We start from the raw sequence: 26,960 nt of genomic DNA on the forward strand, positions 1-26,960 counted from the left end.
AAAACTACAGGCCAATATCCTTGATGAATACAAATGCAAAAATTCTCACTGAAATACTAGGAAATCAAATTCAACAGTACATTAAAATAAAATCATTCACCATGATCAAGTGGGACTTATTCCTGGGTTGCAAGGGTGGTTCAATATTCTCAGATTAATCAACGAGATACACCACATTAATAAAAGAAATAAGAATCATGTGATCATTTCAATAGATATACAAAAAGTATTTGACAAAGTACAACATTCATTCATGATTTTTAAAAAAACTTTAACAAAATAAGTTTAAATGGGCGTCAACATAATAAAGGCCATGTATGAAAAGCCCACAGCTAATATCATATCATCCTCAAAGGGAAAAAAACAGAGAGCTTTTCCCCTAAGGTCATGAACAAGACAGGGATGTCCACACACACCACAGTTATTTAACATAGTCCTGGAAATCCTAGCCATAGCAGTCAGACAACAAAAAGAAATAAATGGCATCCAAATTGGCAAGGAAGAAGTAAAATTTCACTATCTGCAGATAACATGATACTATATAGATAAATGATAGATAGATAGATAACATGATACTATATACTATATATAGAAAACCTGGAAGATTCCACCAAAAAATGGCTAGAAATGATAAACAAAGTCAGAGGATGCAAAATTAACATGCAGAAATCTGTTGTATTTCTTTTTAAAAATATTTTATTTATTCATGAGAGACACAGAGAGAGGCAGAGACATAGGCAGAGGAAGAAGCAGGCTCCCCACAGGGAGCCTGATGTGGGACTCAATCCCTGAGAGAGAGGGAGAGAGAGAGAGAGAGAGCAAGAGTAGGGGGGAAAGGCAGGTGGAGAGGGAGGCTCTCCCCTGAGCAGGGATTCCCAACTCAAGGCTCAATCCCAGGACCCTGAGATCATGACCTAAGAAGGCAGACACTTAACCCATTGAGCCACTCATGCCCCTCTGTTGTATTTCTATACACCAATAGTGAAGCTGCAGAAAGAGAAATCAAGGAATCAATCCCATTTACAATTGCACCAAAAACAATAAGATACCAAGGGAAAAAAAAAAAAAAAACTTAACCAAAATGGTGAAAAACATGTACTCTGAAAACCATAAAACACTGATGAAAGAAAATGAAGAACACAAAGTAATGGAAAGATATACCATGCTCATGAATTGGAAGTACAAACATTGTTAAAATGTCTATACAACTCAGAGCAATATACACATTTAATGCAATCCCTATGAAAATACCAACAGTATTTTCCACAGAACTAGAAGAAACAACTCTAAAATTTGGATAGAACCACAAAAGACCTCGAATAGGAAAAGAAACTCTGAAAAAGAAAAGTAAAGCTGAAAGTATCACAATTCTAGACTTCAAGTTATATGCCAAAGCTGTAGCAATCAAGTAAGTATGGGACTGGTACAAAAACCAACAAATAGATCAATGGAAGAGAATAGAAAACCTAGAAATAAGCCCACAACTATATGATCAATTAATCTTCAACAAAGCAGGAAAGAACATCCAATGGGAAAATACAGTATCTTCAAAAACTGGTGCAGGGAAAACTGGATAGCAACATGTAAAAGAATGAAACTAACACTTCCTCACACCATACATAAAAATAAATTCAAAATGGATTAAAGACCTAACCAGGAGACCCGAAACCATAAAAATCCTAGGAGAGAATATAGGCAGTAATTTTTCTGACGTAAGCCATAGGAACTTCTTTCTAGATATGTCTCCTGAGGCTATTGAAACAAAAGCAAAAATTGACTATTGGGACTTCATCAAAATAGACTGTTTCTGCACAGTGAAAAAAAAAACCATCAATAAAACTAAAATCCAACTGGCAGAATGCAAGAAGATACTTGCAAATGACATATCCAATGAAGGATTAGTGTCCAAAATCTATAAATAATTTATATAACTCAATGCCTATAAAATGAATAATGCAATTAAAAATGGGTAGGAGTAAAAAAAAAAAATGGGTAGGAGTCACGAATAGCCATTTTTCCAAAGAAAACATACAGATGGTCAACAGGCATGTGAAGAAATGCTCAATATCATTTATTGTCAAGGAAATGCAAATCAAAACTACAATGACTTATCACCTTACACTTGTCAGAATGACTAAAATTAACAACACAATAAACAACAGATGTTGCCAAGGATGGGGAGAAAGGGAAACCCTATTATGCTGTTTGTTGGGAATGCAAGCTGGTGCAGCCACTCCGAAAAACAGTATGGACGTTCCTCAAAAAGTTAAAAATAGAACTATATTACAATGCAGCAATTTCAGTACTAGGTATTTACCAGAAGAATACAAAAATACTGATTCAAAGGCATACATACACCCTGATGTTTATAGCAGCATTATCTACAATTACCAAACTGTAGAAATAGCCCAAATGTCCATCGACTGATGAAAGGATAAAGAGATGGTATGTTTACATATATACGTATATATACATATATATAAATATATATATATGTGTGTGTGTGTATATATATATAATATAGGAATATTATCCATAAAAAGAATGCATCTTGTCATTTACAATGGCATAGATGAAGCTGGAGAGTATTGTGTTAAGCGAAATGAGTCAGTCAGAGGACAAATAGCATATGATTCCATTCATATATGGAATTTAAGAACAAAACAAGTGAGCAAAGGGACAAAAAGAAAGAGAGGCAAACCAAGAAACAAACTCTTTTAAAAAAAAAAGATCTTATGTATTCATGAGAGGCAGAGGGAAGCAGAGGGAGAAGCAGGCTCCATGCAGGGAGCCCGATGTGAGACTTGAACCCAGGTCTCTAGGATCACACCCTGGGCTGAAGGCAGCACTAAACCACTGAGCCACCCAGGCAGCCAAAGAAACAGACTCGTAACTGTAGAGAACAAACTGATGTTTTTTAGAGTGGAGGTGGGGGGGTGTATGGGTGAATTAGGCTATGGGGATTAAGGAGTGCACTTGTGATGAACACAGGATGTTGTATGGAAGTGTTGAATCACTATATTGTACACTTGAAACTAATATTACACTATATGTTAACTAACTTGAATTTAAATAAAAAATAAAATAAAATAATTTGAAAGCTTGTTGTTGGTTTTCATATTGAAAGCAATGGAGAAAATTATTAAAGGTGGATTCCAAAGTTTAGATTTTGCATAGAAAATAAGAGCCCTATCTGTATTCTTGGTAAAATAATGTGAGCAGGAGATGTAATTTCCATATTATGATCTCCTGCTCACATAAACTCTTTTCATTGTGTCTGAATGTGAAAAATTGTCAATGATCATGCTAAGATCAACTTTTTAAAAATGACATTTAGGGACGCCTGGGTGCCTCAGTGGTTGGGTGTCTGCCTTTAGTTTGGGGCATGATCCCACATCAGGCTCCCTGCGGGGAGCCTGCTCCTCCCTCTGCATGTGTCTCTGCCTCTCTCTGTGTTTCTCATGAATAAATAAATTTTTTAAAAAGACAGTTGTAACTACACTAATGACAGTATTTTGGCTTTGTATACTATAAAATTATTTGTGAGTTCCAGAAAAGAGTTTATGTTCCAAAAACAATGCTAAAGTTTTAAAGTTCACGTGTGAAGTTCCATGCTACAGCATGTTTTAAAACATCTCAATGTTTGCTTCTGCTTTAGTTACGACTACTGTTGGAAGCAGTTATGAATAGTGAAGTGGTGGACTTGAGCCACTCCAGGAGTTTTGCAGTTCATAGATTTTTCAAAGTGGTGTCTGTTGCTAGAAATATGAGAGCTGAATAACACTGGTTAGAGAACAGTAGGTTATAGGTGGGATTTAACTTAGTCTTCAAAATAAACTGGAGGCATGGTTCCTTTGCTTCATACTGTCTATGCAATTAATATTTTTATATCTTCATAAAAATAACAGGCTAAATTGTATAGCACAGACATTTTAACAATTTACATACACTTGATTTTTTTATAAATATAATTAATGCAGGTAAGTAGACTAAAATCTATTCATAAAACCAAATATGTATGTATATGTGTATGCATATATACATGTATGCATATATATACATATAGTATGTATATGTGTATGCATATATACATGTATGCATATATATACATATAGCACACACACAAATGTGTATGTGATATGTAAGATATTTTATATCTTTTTATACACACTAGAGGGTGTGTGAAAATAAAGATATAAAATTGACAAAATTTGAAAATATTTTGGGCAGCCCGGTGGCTCAGCAGTTTAGCACCGCCTTCAGCCCAGGGCATGATCCTGGAGACCTGGGTTCGAGTCCCACATCAGGCTCCCTGCGTGGAGCCTGCTTCTCCCTCTGCCTGTGTCTCTGCCTCTCTCCCTCTCTGTGTGTGTGTCTCTCATGAATAAATAAAATCTTTAAAAAGAAAGAAAATATTTTAAAAAATTTGAGGGCCAACTGAAACATTGTTAAATGTTACAATATAATAATTTGTAACTATATTGACATTATGCCAAGTATTAGGATAAAAATGGAGAAGAAACTGTCACCCATCTAGATTTTCAATATCATGCACATGTTTAGATATTTTTCTTATTTTTGATCTGAAACTTTGAACATTATGTAGGTCTTAATTCCTCTATGCCCCAGAAGTCAGTGTATTTTAGAAAATTAATCAATAATGGCTTCTGAAACCAAAAGGCCTATTCTAAGTCAAAAGTTTGACTTGAAGTAGTAAAAAACATCAAAGAAGTGTTTACCTCATATCACTTGGAAATGAATTTCCAAGGCATAATAGAACGTAATATACTGAGTTGTTATTCTAAAAAAAATGGTAAAATTAATTCTGGCCACTAAAGGTGCAGTAAAAAACACATGCTCCTAAGAAATAAATGACCTTGCTTCATTCAATAAATTTTGTTAAGTGCCAACTATCTGCCGGACACTGTTCAATATAACTTATATTATAAACAAAGAAGATAATCAATAGAGAAGAAAACGATTAAATGAGTAATTACATGATTTTTGAAAAAAAAAGACAGCAAAATCAAGTATGTTCAAATATACTTTTCTTTCATCATGTTCCCTTGTGTGTTGATCACAAATAAAGCACAATTCTACATTAAATTAATATGCAACCTCTGACTTCTTGAAAAAATACTGCAACTACTAATTTAATTAACTCCATTTTTGGCATTTTTTTTTAACATCACCCTTGTCAGAAAGTAGCCTCTTCCCAATCTAAATTTACACTAACTTCCCAATGAAGGAAGAGGACTGAGGGCAGAAAAATAGTCTCTCAATGATATTTGACACTTTTCATAGACATAAAGGAATCACATTTGCTGGCAACTATATAAAAAATTTTTAGGAATCTAACGCATTTTTGTGTGCCAGCGTGTGTGTGTGTGTGTGTGTGTGAGAGAGAGAGAGAGAGAGACAGAGAGAGAGAGAGAGAGAGAGAGAGAATTCCTCAAAATGCCCACAGGGAATATATTTAGCCTTCTAATTTATCAATTGTTTAAGCAAGTGATTCTACTTCAGCTAAATCTTTTTTTTAAATATAAATTTATTTTTTATTTGTGTTCAATTTGCCAACATACAGAATAACACCCAGTGCTCATCCCGTCAAGTGCCCCCCTCAGTGCCCATCACCCAATCACCCCCACCCCCCGCCCTCCTCCCCTTCCACCACCCCTAGTTCGTTTCCCAGAGTTAGGAGTCTTTATGTTCTGTCTCCCTTTCTGATATTTCCCACACATTCCTTCTCCCTTCCCTTCTATTCCCTTTCACTATTATTTATATTCCCCAAATGAATGAAAACATACAATGTTTGTCCTTCTCCGATTGACTCATTTCACTCAGCATAATACCCTCCACTTCCATCCACATTGAAGTTAATGGTGGGTATTTGTCATTTCTAATGGCTGAGTAATATTCCATTGTATACATAAACCACATTTCTTTATCCATTCATCTTTTGATGGACACCGAGGCTACTTCCACAGTTTGGCTATTGTGGACATTGCTGGTAGAAACCTCGGGGTGGAGGTGTCCCGGCGTTTCATTGCATCTGTATCTTTGGGGTAAATGCCAAACAGTGCAATTGCTGGGTCATAGGGCAGGTCTATTTTTAACTCTTTGAGGAACCTCCACACAGTTTTCCAGAGTGGCTGCACCAGTTCACATTCCCACTAACAGTGTAAGAGGGTTCCCTTTTCTCCGCATCCTTGCCAACATTTGTTGTTTCCTGCCTTCTTAATTTTCCCCATTCTCACTGGTGTGAGGTGGTATCTCATTGTGGGTTTGATTTGTATTTCCCTAAGGCAAGAGATGCAGAGGATTTTTTCATGTGCATGTTGGCCATGTCTATGTCTTCCTCTGTGAGATTTCTGTTCATGTCATTGCCCATTTCATGATTGGATTCTTTGTTTCTTTGCTGTTGAGTTTAATAAGTTCTTTACAGATCTTGGAAACTAGCCCTTTATCTGATACGTCATTTGCAAATATCTTCTCCCATTCTGTAGGTTGTCTTTTAGTTTTGTTGACTGTATCCTTTGCTGTGCAAAAGCTTCTTATCTTGATGAAGTCCCAATAGTTCATTTTTGCTTTTGTTTCTTTTGCCTTTGTGGATCTATCTTGCAAGAAGTTACTGTGGCTGAGTTCAAAAAGTGTGTTGCCTGTATTCTCCTCTAGGATTTTGATGGAATCTTGTCTCACATTTACATCTTTCATCCATTTTGAGTTTATCTTTGTGTATGGTGAAAGAGAGTGGTCTAGTTTCATTCTTCTGCATGTGGATGTCCAATTTTCCCAGCACCATTTATTGAAGAGACTGTCTTTCTTCCAGTGGATAGTCTTTCCTCCTTTGTAGAATATTAGTTGACTGTAAACTTGAGGGTCCACTTCTGGGTTCTCTATTCTGTTCCATTGATCTATGTGTCTGTTTTTGTGCCAGTACCACACTGTCTTGATGACCACATCTTTGTAGTACAACCTGAAATCTGGCATTGTGATGCCCCCAGCTTTGGTTTTCTTTTTTAAAATTCCCCTGGCTATTCGGGGTCCATTATGATTCCACACAAATCTTAAAATAATTTGTTGTAACTCTCTGAAGAAAGTCCATGTTTTTTTGATAGGGATTGCATTAAATGTGTAAATTGCCCTGGGTAACATTGACATTTTCACAATATTAATTCTGCCAATCCATGAGCATGGAATATTTTTCCATCTTTTTGTGATTTCCTCAATTTCTTTCAGAAGTGTTCTATAGTTTTTAGGGTATAGATCCTTTACCTCTTTGGTTAGGTTTATTCCTAGGTATCTTATGCTTCTGGGTGCCATTGTAAATGGGATTGACTCCTTAATTCCTCTTTCTTCAGTCTCATTGTTAGTGTATAGAAATGCCATTGATTTCTGGGCATTGATTTTGTATCCTGCCACGCTGCCAAATTGCTGTATGAGTTCTAGCAATCTTGGGGTGGAGGCTTTTGGGTTTTCTATGTAGAGTATCATGTCATCGGCGAAGAGGGAGAGTTTGACTTCTTATTTGCCAATTTGAATGCCTTTAATGTCTTTTGTTGCCTGATTGCTGAGGCTAGGACTTCCAGTACTATGTTGAATAGCAGTGGTGAGAGTGGACATGCCTGTCTTGTTCCTGATCTTAGGGGAAAGGCTCCCAGTGCTTACCCATTGAGAATGATATTTGCTGTGGCCTTTCGTAGATGGCTTTTAAGATGTCGAGGAATGTTCCCTCTATCCCTACACTCTGATGAGTTTTGATCAGGAATGGATGCTGTATTTTGTCAAATGCTTTCTCTGCATCTAATGAGTGGATCATACGGTTCTTGGTTTTTCTCTTGCTGATATGATGAATCACATTGATTGTTTTATGAGTGTTGAATCACCCTGTGTCCCGGGGATAAATCCTACTTGGTCATGATGAATAATTTTCTTAATGTGTTGTTGGATCCTATTGGCTAGTATCTTGTTGAGAATTTTTGCATCCATGTTCATCAGGGATATTGGTCTGTAATTCTCCTTTTTGGTGGGGTCTTTGTCTGGTTACGGAATTAAGGGGATGCTGGCCTCATAGAACGAATTTGGAAGTACTCCATTTCTTTCTATCTTTCCAAACAGCTTTAGTAGAAGAGGTATGATTTCTTCTTTAAACGTTTGATAGAATTCCCCTGGGAAGCCATCTGGCCCTGGACTTTTGTGTGTCGGGAGGTTTTTGATGACTGCTTCAATTTCCTCCCTGGTTATGGCCTGTTCAGGTTTTCTATTTCTTCCTGTTCCAGTTTTGGTAGTTTGTGGCTTTCCGAGAATACCTCCATTTCTTCTAGATTGCCTAATTTATTGGCGTATAGCTGTTCATAATATGTTTTTAAAATCGTTTGTATTTCCTTGGTGTTGGTAGTGATCTCTCCTTTCTCATTCATGGTTTTATTAATTTGAGTCTCCTTCAATTCTTTTTAATAAGGTTGGCTAATAGTTTATGTATATTATTAATTCTTTCAAAGAACCAACTTCTGGTTCTGTTGATCTGTTCCACAGTTCTGGTCTCGATTTCATTGAATTCTGCTCGAATTTTAACTCACTCTCTTCTGCTGTGTGTAGGATCTATCTGCTGTTTTTTCTCTAGCTCCTTTATGTGTAAGGTTAGCTTTTGTACTTGAGTTCTTTCCAGTTTTTGTTTTTTTTTTAATTTTTTAATTTTTTATTTTTTTATTTATTTATGATAGGAACACAGTGAGAGAGAGAGAAGCAGAGACACAGGCAGAGGGAGAAGCAGGCTCCATGCACCAGGAGCCTGACGTGGGATTCGTTCCCGGATCTCCAGGATTGTGCCCTGCGCCAAAGGCAGGCGCCGAACCGCTGCGCCACCCAGGGATCCCCTCTTTCCAGTTTTTGAATGGATGCTTGTATTGTGATATATTTCCCCCTTAGGACTGCTTTTGCTGCATCCCAAAGATTTTGAACGGTTGTATCTTCATTCTCATTAGTTTCCATGAATCTTGTTAATTCTTCCTTAATTTCCTGGTTGACCCTTTCATCTTTTAGCAGGATGGTCCTTAACCTCCATGTGTTTGAGGTCCTTCCAAACTTCTTGTTGTGATTTAGTTCTAATTTCAAGGCATTATGGTCTGAGAATATGCAGAGGACGATCTCAATCGGTTCAGATGCGCTTTGTGACCCAGTATGTGGTCTATTCTGGAGAAAGTTCCATGTTCACTTGAGAAGAATGTGTATTCAGTGGAGTTTGGATGTAATGTTCTGTAGATATCTCTGAAATCCATCCCGTCCAGTGTATCATTTAAAGCTCTCGTTTCTTTGGAGATGTTGTGCTTACAAGACCTATCGAGGGTAGAAAGACCTAGATTGAAGTCACCAAGTATAAGTGTATTATTATCTAAATATTTCTTCACTTTGGTTATAAATTGGTTTAAATATTTGGCAGCTCCCACTTTCGGGGCATATATATTGAGGATTGTTAAGTCCTCTTGTTGGATAGATCCTTTAAGTATGAGATAGTATCCCTCATCATCTCTCACTACAGTCTTCGGGTAAATTTTAGTTTATGTGATATAAGGATGGCTACCTCTGCTTTCTTTTGAGGACCATTTTAATGGTAAATTGTTCTCCAAGCTTTTATTTTCAGGCTGTAGGTGTCCTTCTGTCTAAAATGTGTCTCTTGTAGACAGCAAATAGATGGGTCCTGCTTTTTTATCCAGTCTGACACCCTGCACCTTTTGATGGGGTAATTAAGCCCATTCATGTTCAGAGTTACTGTTGAAAGATATGAGTTTAGTGTCATCATGATATCTATTCAGTCCTTGTTGTTGTGGATTGTTCCACTGGACTTCTTCTTAGAGGGGAATTTTAAGAGTCCCCCTTAAAATTTCTTGCAGAGCTGGTTTGGAGGTCACATATTCTTTCAGTTCCTGCCTGTCTTGGAAGCTCTTTATCTCTCCTTCCATTTTGAATGAGAGCCTTGCTGGATAAAGTATTCTTGGTTGCATGTTTTTCTCATTTAGGACCCTGAATATATTCTGCCAGCCCTTTCTGGCCTGCCAGGTCTCTGTGGAGAGGGCTGCTGTTATCCTAATACTCCTCTCCATAAAAGTCAGGGATTTCTTGTCTCTTGCTTCTTTAAGGATCTTCTCTTTATCTTTGGAATTTGCAAGCTTCACTATTAAATGTCGAGGTGTTGAATGGTTTTATTGACTTTAGGGGGGGATCTCTCTATTTCCTGGATCTGAATGCCTGTTTCCCTTCCCAGATTAGGAAAGTTTTCAGCTAGGATTTGTTCAAATACATATTCTGGACCTCTGTCCCTTTCGGCGCCTTCTGCAACCCCTATTCAGCGTAGATTTTTCTTCCTCAGGCTGTCATTTATTTCCCTTAATCTATCCCCATGATCCTTTAATTGTTTGTCTCATTTTTCCTCAGTTTCCCTCTTTGTCATCAACTTGTCTTCTATGTCACTCACTCGTTCTTCCACCTTGTTCACCCTCGTCGTTAGGACATCTATTTTGGATTGCATCTCATTCAATTGATTTTTAATTTCTGCCTGATTAGATGTAAATTCTGCAGTCATGACGTCTCTTGAGTCCTTTATGCTTTTTTCTAGAGCCACCAGTAGCTTTATAATAGTGTTTCTGAGTTGGCTTTCTGACATTGAATTGTAATCCAGATTTTGTAACTCTGTGGGACAGAGGAGTGTTTCAGATTCTCTCTTTTGGGGTGAGGTTTTCCTTCTAGCCATTTTGTTTAATGCCGAGTGGCCAAAAATAAGTTGTATGGGAAAAGGAGAAAAAGAGAGGAGAGAAAGACGGAAAGAAAAGAGAAAAGAAAAAAGAAAAGAAGAAGAAAAAGACAAAGAAAAATAAAGAAAGGAAAAAAAAAAGGTGGGGGAAGCAAACAGAAATCAAAAAGCATAAAAAACAAAACAAAACACACAGGGGAGTATCTTCTGATTCTGTATACTTTAAGTCCCTTTACTTCCCTTGGAAGTTGTCTGTCTAGCTTGTCTTCTTGTGGCCTGGCCTGTTGTGCTGATTTTCAGGTGTTATCACTTCGGGGCGCCTCTTAGCCCCCTGCCTGGTGCAGGGCTCAGTGGGGGTTGTTTACCCCCTGAAGCCCCAGGAGGAACAACCACAGTGGCTGCGGCCAGCTCTGGAGCCCTGGATTCAGCTCCCCCAGTTAATATAGTGCTCTCAGTCTGCAGGGGCCTGGATGCTCCGGGGGCGGGGCCGCTGCTCTGCTCAGCTCGGGGCAGGAGAGTCCTTGCTGTCCTGGGCCCTCCTGGCCTCTGCCTGCCCTGCGGGGAGGCCGGATCCTGGGCTGTGTCCCCGGCACCCTGTGCTCCTGGGCCTGTGCTGCTGGATTCCCACTCCCAGCCGCGCAGCCCTCTCCGCGGAGCCACCGCTGGAGCCCCTCTGTGCTGCTCCTGGGTCAATGCGTGTGTGCGCTGTAGCCCTTTAGGGAGCTCAGCGCACTCTCCCGGGGCGCAGGGGTCTGTTAGTGTCCCAGGGAGCCTGAGGGCATCCCCGCCCTCCTGGGGTCCTGCTCTAACTCACTGCGAGCGCCTTTCCGTCCGGGAAGGTTGATGCAGCTCCTGCTTCTCCGGGACGGGGCTTTCCTGTCCTGGGGACACTCGCCCCGGCCTTAGCCCTGCTCCTCGCGGGGCTCCTCCCCCTTGGATGCCTTTTGTTTCTTTATTTCTTCCCCCCCCCCCCGTCTTCCTACTTTGATAGAAGCGCGAACTCTTCTCACTTCCAGCTGTTCTCTCTTTAAATCTCAGGCCTAATTATTAGATTTTCAGGATGATTTGAAGGTTATCTAGGTAATTTGGTGGGGACAGGTGATTTGGGGACCCTACTCTTCTGCCATCTTGCCTCTCCCTCCAGCTAAATCTTTTGAACATATTAAATTGTGTACCTTGAGTCTCAATCTCTAGTGTGAAATGTCAAATTTACAAAAGAAAACACCTGATAAAATAATTATAGCTAAGAAAGATAGGCGCCTTTCACAGAATATGCATTCAATCATGGAGATCATGTTTTTACACCAAAGGTCACATCAAATACCAAAGTGTTGATATTTGTTCACTCCAATTTCTCAAATTGTTCAGGATCTTATAAATAACCCAAGTTTTATTTCCCTTTAAATGAATATTAAACTTATAAATATTACGGCAGAACATTTTTCCAGTTTCATTGAGATGTAGTTGACATATAACATTGTGTAGGTTTAAAGTGTATGCTATGATGATTTGATACGCATATGTATTGCAGAATGTGTACCACAATGAAATTAGTTAACATATCCATTACCTCACATAATTACCATCTTGTTGTTATGATGATGACATTAAAGCTCTACTTTCATGATGGCTTTCAAATATATGATATTGTTAAGTGTAGTCACCAAGCTATAAATTAAATCCCCACAAAGTATTCATTTTATAAGTAAGAGTTTGTATCTTTTGATCAACATCTCCGCATTTCCCCCACCCCTCAGCTCTTGTAATCACTGTCCTACTCTCTGTTGCTATGAGTTTGATGTTTTTAGATTACACGTATAAGCAAGATCAGGCAATATTTGTTTTCTCTGTCTGACCTACTTTACTTAAAATATTGTCCTCAAGGTCCATCATTTGTCACAAATGGAAAGATTTCCTTCTTTTTTTATGATTGCATATTTTTCTATTTTTTTATCCATTCATCTACCAAGGAATATTTAAGTTGCTTTCATGTCTTGGCTAGTGTGAATAATGCTGCAGTGAAAACAGGAATGCAGATATGTCTTCAAGATAGTGATTTCATTTTCTTTGAATGTATACTAAGGGTGGATTCATGTATTATATGGTACTTCTATATTTAATTTCTGAGGTATCTCTATGCTGTTTTCTGTAGCATTGGCACCAATTTATATGCCCACCAACAGTGTACAAAGGTTTCCCTTTTTCCAAATTCTTGCCAGCATTTATTGTCTCTTGACTTTTAATAGCCATACTAACAGATGTAATATGTCTTTGTGGTTTAGATTTACATTTCTTTATGATTAGTGATATGGAGCACTTTTCATGTACTTTTTTGGCCATTTATATGTTTTCCTTAGATAAATATCTGTTAAAATTCTCCACCCCTTTTTTAATTGAATTGTATGGGGTTTTGTTTTTTAATTGTATGAGCTGTTTATATATTTTTTGAATAATAACTCTGTATCAGATATATGGTTGACAAATATTTTCTCCCATTCCATAAGTTGCCTTTTCATTTTGTTGATTATTTCTTTTGCTCTGCAGAAGCTTTTTAGTTTGTCGTAGTCTAACTTCTGATTTTTCCTTTTGTTGTTTGTACTACTGGTGTTAAATTGAAAAAATCATTGCTAAGATTATTGTTAAGGAGCTTTTTCTTTTATGTTTTCTTCTAGAGTTTTATAATTTGAAGTCTTATATTGAAGTTCTGAATCCATTTTGAGTTAATTTTTATAGGTGGTATGGGATAGAGGTCCAATTTCATTATTTTGCATGTAATTTTTCCAACACCATTTATTGAAGGCACTATCCTTTTGAGTATTTTTTTCTCAATTGTCAAAAACTGGTTGACAATATATGTTTGGGTCTGTGGGCTTACAAATCTGCTCCATCAGTCCATGTGCCTATTTTTTTTTTCAAAACCATACTGCTTTATTACTGTAGATTTGTAATATAGTTTGAAACCAGGAAGTTTGATGTTTCTAGCTTTACTCTTTTTCTCAAGATTTCTTTGGCTATTTGGGGTCTTTTGTGGTCCCACTCAGATTTTAGGATTTTTTTTTGTGTGTGTGTGAAAAACTCCATGGGAATTTTTGTAGGGATTGCACTGAATCTGTAGATATCTTTGGGTTGTATGGACATTTTAACAATATAATCTCTTCCAGTCCATGAACATAAGATATCTTTCCATTTATTCATGTCTTGTTCAGTTTCTTTTATCTATATCTTATAGTTTTAGCATGTAGCTCCTTTACCTCCTTGGTTAAATTTATTTCTAAGTATTTTATTATCTTCAATACTATTATAAATAGGTTTATTTTCTATTTTTCTTTTAGATATTTCATTGTAAAGAAATGTACTTGATTTTGTATGTTGATTTTGTATCCTACAACTTTACTAAATTCATGTAGTATTTGTAAAAATTAGCGATGGAGTCTTTAGGGTTTTCTATAAATAAGATCAAGCTTGATGTAGAGACAATTTTACATCTTCCTATTTGAATGCCATTTATTTTTTTTCTTGCCTAATTGCTGTGGCTAGTACTTCCAGTATTAGTTTTTTTTTTTTTACTTTTTTTTTTAATTTTTATTTATTTATTTATTTATGATAGTCACACACAGAGAGAGAGAGAGGCAGAGACACAGGCAGAGGGAGAAGCAGGCTCCATGCACCGGGAGCCTGACGTGGGATTCGATCCCGGGTCTCCAGGATCGCGCCCTGGGCCAAAGGCAGGCGCCCAACCGCTGCGCCACCCAGGGATCCCTAGTATTAGTTTTTCAATTTTTACATATTAACTTTTTTATTGTAAAAATCTTAAGGAAAAAAGTTCTAGTTAGAGAAATAAAAAAAAATTTCTAACCCATATGTGGGCAGGCAATTAGTGACATGTGAATTAGTCATCCAAGTCCTAGTCTAATTCTGATCTCATATTATGCTTGGTACAAATATCTTAAAATAAAATGCTTACTTAGCATTTAAGGAGATTCAACATTAGAAATATTAGCCACTCCTGGAAATAGACTTTGGATCTAGAATTGGTGTCTGGAGTTTTAATGGGAAAAATTGGAAGAAAGGACATGGTAGGACTCTACAAACATTAGAAAGAAAACAACTACCTCCATCATCTTCTACTGAGACTTACAAAGTTAAATGTTAGAAGTTTCAAAAAAAAAAAAAAAAGAAATTTCTTCTTTTTATACGTAAAACTTGAATGTTAGAATGGGCTGAGTTACAACATAGGATGGAAAACTGATTATTGATTAGAGTATGGTTTCTGGATCTTATTATGAGATATTAAGCTTTTTGGAAAATACCACCATGCCTCTAAAAATATTCCAAGAAAAGCAACAAAGAGAATAATAATTATAAAGCACATCAATAACCAGGGTTAAATATGACAGCTGGATAGAAGAAAAGTTTGCTTTAGAAATGATGTAATAATTAAGTAGTTGCTAAGGGTCTGGTTCATTAAAATTGAAGTGGAATTTAACTGGCCATAGTCAAGTATCACTTTGAAAAATAAGTCAATTTAACCAGTTCATCCTGAAAAAGAGCATTATTCCTTTTCCTTTCTTACATGTGACCCAGATAAGATGAATATCTGATGGATCTGAACAATATTTTTTAAAAATAAGAAAAACATATCAATTTTAAATAACTTTAAAACTGATAGAAAATAAACAGCTTTAACCTTAAAGCTGATATGCTCATGTTTACATAAATATATAAACATATATATTTTTTAAATTCCAGAAATAAAGACACAAGCCCATGGGGTGTGTGGCCATCATAGGCCAGTCATTTAACTCTGGCTATTGTAGGACTGTTTTGACGTGTGTGGGGCTCTGTCCTATATTTACAATTGCCACCTTTAAACACCCTTCCCATGAGGGAATATTTGCCTTCTGTTCAAAGCATCTGAACAAAATTCATCTCTGAACTAACAGGGATATGTTAACAGGGCACCTGGCATAAAAGGACTAAGAGAAAGTGATTCTTATACAGTCTCTCAGGCTGTCAATCATTTAGGCACAAGTGAATTAGCATCCATGGTGTTGAGAAGGTAGAATTTAGGCTGAGAAGTCAATCCCAGATGGGTACATATTCCTACAGTCCAGGAAGGACAATGCCCAGTACAATCAAACATTGCCAATCCAAGTAAAACACAAAGCTCATATAAGCCATGTTGACCACAGTGGTCATCACATGCAATGCCAAATGCTCTAGTTCCTGGACATAAACCGTGACAAACTACATGTTGATGAGACAGATGATAAGGACAAAGATCTGGCCTTATAATCCTCCAGACTATTCCATTGGCAAAGTCACTCATTTCTGGCCATAAGCTCATAAATGTGAGGATGGGTATGGGAGGAAAGTGAAGATGGAAGCTCTGTAGAACATTCAGAAGTGCTTCATAGTCTTTACATCTTGGAAGATGGCAACAAGCAGAATGGGGATGATAGCAAAAGATGGTGTCAGAATCACTCAGGAAAAACATGACCATTTTAGGTTCAGGAATCTCTCCATGACTAACTGGCCAGACTACATTCCTGCCACGGTGGAGCTTTGTCCTGCAGCCAGGATCCCCACTGCCCAGATATAGAGTGCAGCAAGCCCAAAGTTACATCCTAGCACAACACCTGCTTTGTAGATGTCCATAGCCAGTTGTGAGTTATCATCAGGAGAAAGGGTAATGTGTGAACTGCTGTTATTTCCACAGACTGCAACCACCTAGTTGTTGGTTTTTTTCAAAAAAAAATTCTTCAGCAAAGACTGAGATAACAAATATGTTGATGATGAAGGGAACAAAGAGAGCAACACAGGAGCCAATGAAAAAGTATTTACTAGCTTCTTGAACTTCCTGCTTATTGGATTGGTTTACATGTCTGGACCGGACTAAGGCAGAATGCAGGTACATATTGTGGGGCATGATGACAATTTCCATGATGCCCACAGCCTGCTTAATCTGTGAGATATGACAGTCCGAACACAAGTGCAGGAATATGCCCTAGAGTACCCGGCTCTGAGTACTCTGGGTTTCACTGTAAATATATTCATGTCCAAATATGAGGGTCATAATAGTGATGAAAAAACCTAAAAAATGCTTCTAGTTTCCACAAGCCTTTTTTTGTACAAAAAAAAGAGAAATACAAATGTCTGCAATGGTCATGAGAACTCCACCCAACAGAGGTACCCTTCCTATAGACGGAAAATTGATGGCAATGGCTGAACTAATAACTTCTTGTATATCTGAGCAAAAAAAACAGCCAACTCTACCATGAGCCATAGGCTAATTCGTGGGAACCTAGGATAATGAGAGCGACATACTTCAGCAACAGGCAAACCCCTCACCACTCCCAGTCCAGCTGCATGATGCTGGAACAGGGGCCCCATGATGGTGGCCAACAGAAAAAAACCAAGAGCAACTTCAATCCAGCCACTGTTCCAGACTACAAATCAGATTCAATGTTTTCTGGATCCAGGTAGGCAGTGCTCATAAGAAAGTCGGGTCCTGTGAAAGCCCAGAGTTTATGAAGCTAAAACAAGAATACTGTTCCTCAGGAATGGTGATCATCCCATCAAAATAGATGGTGAAATGTTCCTGTGAATGCCTGGTGGACGGTGGAAGAGATCCTGTTGTAGGCAGGGTTGAAGATATCAAGACAGGCAGATTCCTCATGGTCTCTAGAAGCATCATCATCTGACATCTGTTCAGTCCCGAACCCCATGGTGGATACCTGAATGCCCAATTTCTTAGAATAGGATTCAACTTCATAACTACATGACAGGATGCCCCCACATATGCCACTCCATATCCCAGGAGCTAGCACCTACTCCAGTACTATGTTGAAATGGAGGGCCGAGAGTGAACATCCTTGTCTTGTTCCTGATTTTAGAAAAAAAGCTTTCAGCTTTCAAAGGTTGAGTATCAGGTTACCTGTGGGCTTGTCATATATAGCTTTTATTATGTTGAGATATGGTCTTTCTATGCTCAAGTTTTTGAGAGCTTTTAACAAGAAATAGTGTTGAATTTTGTCAAAAACTTTATCTGCATTTATTGAGAGGATGATATGATTTTACGGTTTATTAATGTAATACAAAATGTTTATATATTTGCATATGTTGAATGATCCTTTCATTACAGAGGTTAATGCCACTTGTTCATGTTTTCTGATCCTTTTAAGGTGATGTTGAGTTTGACTCGCCTATATTTTATTGTGACTTTTTACATCCATATTCATCCACAGTATTGGCTTCTAGTTTTATTTTGTGGAAATGTCGTGTTATTTGTAGTATTTTTATATGGCTTTGGTGTCAGGGCTATGCTGGCCTCACAAATTGAGTTTAAGAGTGCTCCCTCCTCTTCAGTTTTGTAGATGAGTTTGAGAAGAATTGGCAGTAATTCTGTTTTAAATATTTGGTAGAATTCTCCCATGAAACCACTTGGTCCTGGACTTTTCTTAGTTGAGAAATTTTAAATTAATGCCTTAACTTACTTTGTTGTTATTGATCTGTTCAGCTTTTCTATTTCATTGTGACTCTTCTTAGTAGGTAATATGTTTTTAAGAATTTACTCATTTCTTTTATGTTATCAAATTTATTGACATATAATTGTTATTAGTACCCTCATATGCTTTTGTCTTTTCATGGAATTAATTGTAATGTCTCCCCTTTCACTTATAATTTTGTTTGAGTCCTCCTTCTTTCTTTTCCCTTTGGTATTTTAGCTAAAGTTTTGTTAGTTTTATTTATTTATTTTTTAAAACATCTTTTGGTTTCATGGATTTTTTTCTATTGTCTTTCCAGGATATATTTTGGTTTTTTTTTTCTAAGCTTTATTTCCTTCTTTTTTGCTAACTTTGGGTATAGTTTGTTATTTTTCTAGTTCCTTGAGTTGTATAGCTAGAATGTTTACTTCATAGCTTTCTTTTTTTTATTAAAGTAGACATTTATCACTATATACTCCCCTTACTACTACTTTTCCTGTATCCCAAGGATTTTTGTATGTTGTGCTTTTATTTTTGTTTGTCTTAAGATACTTTTATTTCCCTTTTGATTTTTCTTTGATCCATTGTTCATTCAGGAGTATGTGTTTTTTTTAATTCACATTTTTTTTAAATTTTTGAGTTTTCTTCCTTTTACTGATTTCCAGTATCATACCGTTATGCCTGGAAAATATAATTGATATGATTTAAATATTTTTTACATCTGTTATTGTTTGCTCTGTGGCTAAACATGCTATCTATCTTAGAGAATGTTCCATGTGCACTTGAGGATTTGTTTTCCAGTGCTATTGGACAGAATGTTTTGTGTATGTCTATTGAGTCCCTTTGGTCTATAGTGTTATTTAGGTCTCCTGTTTCCTTAATAATGTTCTGTCTAAATGATCTATCTGTATAATCTTGAAAGTGTGGTATTGAAGTAAGTCTTTTACTATTATTCTATTGCTATTCATTTCTCTCTTTGGTTCTGTTAATATTTGCTTTAAAAAGTTAGTACTCCAATATTGGGTGCATATATATTTATAATTTTATATTCTCTGATGAATTGATGCCTTTCTTTGTCTCTTGTGACTAATTTTCACTGAAAGTATTTTATCTGATAGAAATATTACCATTTCTACTCTCTGAGTTACTATTTGCATGGAGTATCTTTTTCCATCCCTTTACTTTCTTGCTATTTGTGTCCTTAAAATTATAGTAAGTCTTATGTAGGTATCAGAGTTAGAAACTGGTTTTTTAATCCATTTAGTTATTCTGTCTTTTTTCCCCATTAATCATTTTCCTTTATTTTTGAAATTTTGTTTTTTCCATCATGACAAGTGTACTCTTTAATCCCCATCACCTATTTCACCCATCTCCCCACCCCTCTCATAAACATCAATTTGTTATATGTAGTTAAGAGTTTGTTTCTTGCTCTCTCTCTCTTTTCTCCTTTGCTCCTTCGTTTTGTTTACTAAGTACCACATATGAGTGAAATCATATGGTATTTATCTTTGGCTGACTTTGCTTATCATTACACTCTCTAATTCTATCCATGTTGTTGCAAATGGCAAAATTTCATTCTTTTCAGGGCTGAATAATATTCCATTGTACATATATACCACTTCTTCTTTATCCATTCTTTTATGGATGGGCACTTGGGCTGCTTCCATACATTGACTATTGTAAATAATGCTACAAATATACACAGGGGTACATATATCCCTTTGAATAGATATTTTGTATTTTGGGGTAAATACCCAGTGATGCAATTACTGGATCATAGGGTAGTTGTATTTTTAATCATTTGCGGGAACTCAACACTGTTCCACAGTGGCTGTACCAGTTTGTATTCTGACCAATAGTGCAGAAGGGTTCCTTTATCTCTATATCTTACCAACACTTGTTACTTGTGTAGCCACTCCAGCTTTTGATTGAAGAATTTAGTCCATTCACATTTGAAGTAATTACTGATAAGTAAGGTCTTACTATTGCCATTTTGTGAATTCTTTTCTGGCTTTTTTGGTTCTTTTGTTCATTAATTCCTTTCTTTCCATCTTCCCTTGAGATTTATTTTTAAAAATAATTCTATGCTTGTATTCTTGTCTTTTATTTTTTTGTGTAGGTTTTCTTTTTTTAAGATTTTATTTATTTATTCATAAGAGACACACACACAGAGAGAGAGAGAAAAAAAAAGAGAGAGGCAGAGACACAGGCAGAGGGAGAAGCAAGCTCCATGCAGGGAGCCTAACGTGGGATTCGATCCCGGGACTCCAGGATCACGCCCTGGGCTGAAGGCAGGCACCAAACTGCTGAGGCACCCAGGGATCCCCTAATGTAGGTTTTCTCTTTATGGTTACAATGAGGCTTACATAAAAAATATTATAGACCTAACAGTGTATTTTAAGCTGATAACATCTTAATTTCAATCACATACAAAATCTGTACACTCTTTTCTTCACCACATAATTTATGCTATTGATTTTACACTTTACATCTTTTTATATTCTGACTTCATTAAAAATTATTGTAAGCTATAGTTATTTTTAAGGTTATTTTTAACTTTTAATACCTAGTACTGGCTTTGATTTGAGTGTGATTGGCATTGCCTTCCTCACTCTTAGCTTGAGTGTTGCTGGTTACAAAGTTTCTAGGTATTCTTGCCAGTCCTTCTGGTTTAATGGAGCCCAAGAATCACAGTGGTTAAGGCTATGTTTCTGCTCAGTTAGAGAGCAGAATGGTAAGGAACCACTCCAAGCAACTCCCAAATTTTTTCAAGTACGCTTTTGAGTCAAGAGGTGTCAGAAGATATCCTCAGCTTTGGCTATGAACTAATCTCTTTACTTGGCTATAGCAAGGGAACTCTCTATGCTCAGTACTGACTGCTCAGGGGTGATCAGTGCCAACCACTTATTTCTCAGCTTTAGCATTTTTGTTACACAGTTTCTAGGTACTCTCACCAGCCTCTTTGGTCAGATAGGGATAAGAGATACTCTAACCATCAGATGGGGCTATGACTCAGCTCCTTGCCTGGGCATGGGCAAACCAAGCACTAGGGCCAGAAAAAAGTTGTTTAAAGACCTGAATCAGACAGTTATGCATCCCAATGAGTTTCTTAGTCAGAGTGTATCAATTACTTCAATCTGCAGATGCACAAAGCCACTTAGCTGGGATTACTACTTAGGCAGTGTAGGTATGAACTTGGTCTGCCAAGATCCATATGCTGGATTCTTCAAGCCCCCGTCCCTTCTCCTTCACAGATTCATAGTGTCTGAGCCTTGAAGACTCCCCTGAAATTTACATAATGCAAGACCAGACTAGGGGTTCCCATGAAGAATCTGAAGCTATTTTTAAAAATAGAAATGGAAGGAAAACTTCCAAACTCATTCTATGAGGCCAGCATTTTTTAAAATAAATGCAAGAGAGCTCTCCAAGTTGATGTAAAATGATGCTAAGTAACAACATGAAAACATAAAAAAAATCATAAAACTCACTGGTGAAGGTAAATATATAGTCAAATTCAGAATACTCCATCAATTAGGAATGATGTCACCAAAATGGTGACTTAGGTCATCCTGACTTTATTTCCTCTCCCACGAAGAACAACTAACAATTACTCATGAACAAGACACCACTGAGAGAATACTGGAACACAGGGGTGAGGATGAAGCAAGTCTGAGATCGAGAGACTGAATTAGAAGGGTAAGAGAAATGGCTATACAGTGACCACAGTGCCCCTCCCACAAGCCAGCAGCACAGAATCATGTGGAGAGGTCTCCCCTGAGCCTCAAGTTCCTCTGGTGGGAAAAGGGGGCCTCAGGGGGGACAACCAGTGTCCCCAGCATTGTGAAACCAACAACTAGGTGGTTGAAGTCTGTAGAATTAACAGCAGTCCCCACATTACCCTTTTTAAAATCTTTTTTTAAAGGTTTTATTTATTTATTCATCCCACTTTTTTCTGGCCTGGAAGTTTTGTATAGAGAAATCCAGTGATAAGCCTATAATGGTTCCCTACTATATGAAGTGTCATTTTTCTCTTGATCCCAAAATTCTCTTTGTCTTTGATTTTTAAGATTTTGGTTTTCATCTGCCTCAGAGTAATCTTAGTTAGGTAGATCTTGCTTAGGGTTTTGAGATTCCTTTACTGCAATGTCATACCTTCTAAAACTTGGGAAGGTTTTTGGTTATTATTTCCCCATTTTCTTTATGGTGTTTTATTTATATATTTATTTTTAAATAATAAATTATTTTAAAAAGTTAATTTAGTTAACATATACTATGTTATTAGTTTCAGGGGTAGAATTTAGTGATTCATCAGTTGCATATAACACCCAGTGCTCATTACAAAAAGTGCCCTCCTTAATGATCATCACCAACTTACCCATTCCTCCCCTATACCTACCCACCAGCAACCCTCAGTTTTTTTTCCTAGGATTCAGCATCTCTTATGGTTTGCCTCAATCTATTTTCATCTTGTTTATTTTTCCTCCTCTTTCCCTATGTCCATCTGTTTTGTTTCTTAAATTCCATATATGAGTGAAATCATATGGTATTTGTCTATCTCTGACTGACTTATTTTGCTTAGCATAATACCCTTTAGTTCTATCCACATCACTGCAAATGGAAAGATTTCATTCTTTTTAATGGCTGAGTAATAGTCCATTGTATATATATCACCTCTTCTGTATCCATTCATCTGTTGATGGACATCTAGGCTCTTTCCATATTTTGGCTATTGTAGACATTGCTGCTATAAACATGGGGGTGCAAGTGTGCTTCAAATCACTATGTTTGTGTCCTTTGGATAAATATATAGTAGTGCAATACCTAGTGCTGGATCAAAGGGAAAGGGTAGCTCTATTTTTAACTTTTTGAGGAAACTCTGTTTTCAGAGTGTCTATGCCAGTTTGCATTCCAACCAACAGTATAAGAGTTTTCCCCTTTCTCTCCATCCTCAACATTTGTTCTTTCCTGAGTTGTTCATGTTAGCCATCCAGATTGATTTGAGATGTTATCTCATTGTGGTTTTGATTTGTATTTTTCTGATGCCAGGTGTTTTTAGCATTTTTTTCATGTCTCTGTTAGCCACTTGTATGTTTCCTTTGGAGAGATGTCTGTTCATATCTTTTGCCCATTTCTTGACTGGATCATTTGTTTTTTGGGTGTTGAGTTTGATAAGTTCTTTATAGATCTTGGATACTAGCCCTTTATCTGATAAGACCCATGCAAATATCTTCTTGCTTTCCATAGGTTGCCTTTTAGTTTTGTTGAAAGTTTCCTTTGTTATGCAAAAACTTTTTATCTTGATGAATTCTCAGGAGTTCATTTTTGGTTTTGTTTCTCTTGCCATTAGAGACTTTACTAGCAAGAAGTTGCTGTGACTGAGGTCAAAGAAGTTGCTGCCTATGTTCCTATCTAGGATTCTGATGGATTCCTTTCTCACATTTAGGTCTTTCATCCATTTGAGTTTATTTTTTGTGTGTGGTATAAGAAAATGGTCTAGTTTCATTCTTCTACCTATGGCAGTCTAATTTTCCCAACAACATTTGTGGAAGAGGCTGTGTTTATTCCATTGTATATTCTTTCCTGCTTTGTTGAAGATTAGTTGACCATGGGGTTGAGGGTCCATTTCTGGGTTCTCTTTGTGTTTCATTGATCTATGCATCTGTTTTTTTAAAAAATATTTTATTTATTTATTTATTCATTCATGAGATACATAGAGAGAGGCAGAGACATAGGCAGAGGGAGAAGCAGGCTCCCTTCAGGGATCTCAATTTGGGACTCGATCCTGGAACTCTGGGATCACACCCTGAGGTGAAGGCAGACGCTCAACCACTGAGCCACCCAAGCATCCCTATACATCTGTTTTTGTGTCAGCACTTTCTTGAAGATTACAGCTTTGTAATACAGCTTGAACTCCAGAACTGTGATAGCTCTAGCTTTTGTTTTCTTTATCAAAATTCCTTTGGCTATTCAAGGTCTTTTCTGGTTCCATACAAATTTTAGAATTATTTGTTTCAGTTCTGTGAAAAATGTTGATGGTATTTTGATAGGGATTGCATTGAATGTATTGATTGCTCTGGATAGAATAGACATTTTAACAATATTTGTTCTTCCAATCCATGAGCATGGAATATTTTTCCATTTCTTTCTGTCCTCCTCAATATCTTTCGTAAGTGTTTGGTAGTTTTCAGAATACAGATCCTTTACCTCTTTGGATAGGTCTATTCCTGTTATCTTATGGTTGTCACTACAATTGTAAATGGGATCGATTCCTTGATTTCTCTTTCTGCTGCCTCATTGTTATTATATAGAAATGCTACTGACTTCTGTGCGTTGATTTTATATCCCGTGACTGCAGAATTCCTGTATCAGTTCTAGCAATTTTGAGGTGGATTCTCTTGGGTTTTCTACATAGAGTACCATATCATCTGCAAAGAGTGAAAGCTTAACTTCTTTGCTAATGTGAATGCCTTTTATTGCTTTTTGTTGTCTCACTTCTGAGGCTAGGATTTCCAGTACTATGTTGAACAACGGTGGTGAGAGGGGACATCCCTGTCCTTTTCCTGACCTTTTGGAAAATCTCTCATTTTTTCTCAATGGTGAGGATGACATTAGCTGTGGGTCTTTCATATGTCTTTTATGATAGTGAGGTATGTTCCCTCTTTCTCTACCCAGCAGAGTTTTTATCCCAAAAGGATGCTATGTTTTGTCAAATGCTTTCTCTGCACCTATTAAGAGGATCATGTTTCTTATCCCTTCTTTTATTAATGTGGTATTATCATATTGATTAGTTTGTGGACATTGAAACACCCCCTGCAACCCAGGGGTTGCAACGAATCCCACTTGGTTGTGGTGAATAATCATTTTAATGTAGTGTTGGATCCCATTAGTTAGTATTTTGGTGAGAATTTTTGTATCCATGTTCATCAGGGATATAGGTCTGTAATTTTCCTTTTTGGTGGGTCTTTGTCTGGTTCAGAGATCAAGGTATTGCTGGCATCATGGAATAAATTTGGAAGTTTTCCTTCCATTTCTATATGGGAATAGCTTCAGAAAAATAAATATTAATTCTTCTTTAAATGTTTGGTAGAATTCCCCTGGGAAGCCGTCTGGCCCTGGAGTCTTGTTTGTTGGGAGGTTTTTGATTACTGCTTCAATTTGCTGCTAGTTATGTGTCCGTTCATGTTTTTAATTTCTTCCTGTTTCAGTTTGGGTAGTTTATATGTTTCTAGGAATTTTTCCATTTCTTCCAGATCGCCTAATTTGTTGGCATATAATTGCTCATAATATTCTCTTATAATTGTATTTCTTTGGTGTTTGTGATCTCTCCTCTTTCATTCATGATTTTATTAATTTGGGTCCTTTCTCTTTTCTTTTTGTAATTCTGGCTAGGAGTTTATCGATCTTACTAATTCTTTCATGGGACAAGCTCCTTGTTTTATTTATTTGTTCTACTTTTCTTTTGGTTTCTATTTCACTGATTTCTGCTCTAATATTTATCATTTTTTTTCCCCGCTGTGTTTAGGTTAATTTGTGTATTGGAGAGTTTTCTTGTTTCTTGAGGAAGGACTGTGTTGCTATATACTTCTCTCTTAGGACTGCCTTTGCTGAATCCCAAAGGTTTTAAACTGTTATGTTTTTATTTTCATTTGCTTCTGTGAATATTTTTAATTCTTCTTTAATTTTCTAGTTGTCTGATTCATTCTTTAGTAGGATGTTCTTTAACTTCTCCTATTTTTGTGTTCTTTCCAAATTCCTTCTTGTGATTGAGTTCAAGTTTTAAAACATTGTGGTCTGAGAATATGCAGGGAACAATCCCTGACTTTTGGTACCAGTTGAGGCCTGATTTGTGACCCAGTATGTGATCTATTCTGGAAAATATTCCATGTGCACTCCTAAATAATGTGTGTATTCTGTTGCTTTAGGGTGAAATGTTCTGAATTATATCTGTTAAGTCCATCTGGTTCAGTGTTTCATTCAAACTCCTTGTTTCCTTGTTGATCTTCAACATAGTTGATCTGTCCATTGCTATGAGGGGGTGTTAAATTCCCCTACTATTATTGCATTATTATCATTGATTTTCTTTAACTTGTCATTAATTGCTTTAAATATTTCACTGCTCCTAAGTTAGGGGCATTAATATTTATAATTGTTGGATCATTTTGTTAGATAGACTCCTTTATTATGATATGGTGTCTTCATCTCTTACTACAGTCTCTGATTTATAATCTAGTTTATCTGATATAAGGATGACTACTCCAGCTTTTTTTGACGTCCATTGGCATGTAAATGGTTCTCCACCATCTCAATCTGGAGGTGTCTTTCAGTCTAAAATGAGTCTCTTATAAGCAGCATATCGATGGGCGGGGTTTTTAAATCTGTTCTAATACTCTGTGTCTTTTGATTGGAGCATTTAGTCCATTTCCTTTCAGGGTAATTATTGAAAGATATGAATTTAATGTTGTACTACCTGTAAAGTTGCTGTTCCTGTAAATTGTCTCTATTCCTTTCTGGTCTTTGTTACTTTTGGGCTCTCTGTCTACTCAAAGGATCCTCTTTAATATTTCTTGCAGGATTGGTTTTAGTGTTCACAAATTTCTTTAGTTTTGGTTTGTCCTGGAAACTCTTTATCTGTCCTTCTATTCTAAATGTCAGCCTTGCTGAATAAGGTATTCTTGGCTGCTTGTTTTTCCCATTTAGCACATTGAATATGTCATGCCAGTCTTTTC

At 36.9% G+C, this 26,960-nt stretch overlaps 1 protein-coding gene and 1 pseudogene across 1 annotated transcript in view; one reads left to right on the forward strand and one right to left on the reverse strand.

Moving 5' to 3' along the window:
* LOC140596112 (uncharacterized) overlaps window positions 1-26,960 on the forward strand; it is a 271,369-nt gene that overhangs the window by 106,905 nt on the left and 137,504 nt on the right. The window lies entirely within an intron of this gene.
* On the reverse strand, window positions 15,765-17,475 carry LOC112933563 (natural resistance-associated macrophage protein 2 pseudogene; annotated as a pseudogene).

This window comes from Vulpes vulpes, chromosome X, assembly GCF_048418805.1.
Source record: "Vulpes vulpes isolate BD-2025 chromosome X, VulVul3, whole genome shotgun sequence".
Taxonomy (NCBI): domain Eukaryota; kingdom Metazoa; phylum Chordata; class Mammalia; order Carnivora; family Canidae; genus Vulpes; species Vulpes vulpes.